At 54.4% G+C, this 1,116-nt stretch overlaps 1 protein-coding gene across 1 annotated transcript in view; it reads left to right on the top strand.

The window, feature by feature from the left end:
• Nucleotides 1-874: 874 nt before the first annotated feature.
• Nucleotides 875-1,116, top strand: part of CEP164 (centrosomal protein 164kDa) — an 89,214-nt gene continuing 88,972 nt past the window's right edge. The window contains exon 1 of the mRNA XM_015562463.1: nucleotides 875-991. The gene's annotated coding sequence lies outside the window, so the exon portion shown is untranslated. The remainder of the gene's footprint in view (nucleotides 992-1,116) is intronic.

Below are 1,116 nucleotides of genomic sequence, written 5' to 3' on the forward strand. Positions count from 1 at the left end.
CTGGCGTGGGCGCCTCTCCTGGGGGCAGCTTCCTCGGGGCCAGTCCAGGGTTAGCCAGACCCTTTCCCGCTTTGCGGCAGCTGGGAAGTTAGAAAACTTTTGGTTTCCTTTTTTCTTTTTTTTTAAACTTTCCTTGCATTGACTTGAAAAGATCTGCCTTCTACTGTCCTCCCTTAGCTTCCAAGATTCCTTTCTCCTGATTTTTTCTTTAATCCTCATCCAAGGATTTGTTTTTATGGATTTGAGAGAGAGAAGGAAGGGGAGGAAGAGAGACAAATATTGATTGGAGAGAGAGAGAGAGAGAGAGAGAGAGAGAGATCAATTGGTTGCCTCCCAGGATTGACCCTGCAACCCAGGTATGTGCCCTGACTGGGAATCGACCCTGCAACGAACCGGCAACCTTTCCTAGGACTGGGGGCTCTCGGGGTTTTTCTGACACAGCCTCCCTCAGTTGCCTTTGCAGCCCCTCCACTCTACCCACCACAGGCAGCTCTGGGTGACTTCACCCCGAGGTTGGGTTACCATCTATTTAGTGGTGATTCCCACTAACTATGGCTCCAGCCAGGCTGATGAGCAATAAATTTCCCTAGTTAATTTACGTTACTATAAATGCAGTGAATGCACTTTTGCTGCCTGGGAAGGAATTCCCCTCATATCTAAATTCAGAGCTTTCTTTTAGCCCCATGCGGAGCCACAGCGACCATCTTGGACTACATCTCCCATTGTGCAATGGGAAAGGTGCAGCACTCTTCCGTGAGTCGACAGGACAACTAACCAATCCAATGTCAGAGCTCTCATTCTGCTACCTATTGGCTCCGGGTAGAGGCGGGACTCTCGGTTGCTAAGTTGTTACCCTTACCGGAAGTGGCTGTGGGCCGCTGCAGGGCAACACCCCGGCGTCCCTGGAAGCGGGGAGCGGGGCAGCCGGGGTGGTGCTGGGAAGCTGTGCAGAGCCGGGATCCCTCGCCCGGAGCCTCCGCCTCGGGGACCGGTGAGGACGTCCTCGGAGGAGGGCTCGGGGGACCGGGAGAGGAGGGAACGGGAGAGTCGAGGCACTTGGTGCCAACGAGCGGGTGTGCGCGAGCGTGGGCGGGAACTTCAGGAAGAAGGAGAAAG

This window comes from Myotis davidii, unplaced genomic scaffold (assembly GCF_000327345.1).
Source record: "Myotis davidii unplaced genomic scaffold, ASM32734v1 scaffold97, whole genome shotgun sequence".
Classification (NCBI taxonomy): domain Eukaryota; kingdom Metazoa; phylum Chordata; class Mammalia; order Chiroptera; family Vespertilionidae; genus Myotis; species Myotis davidii.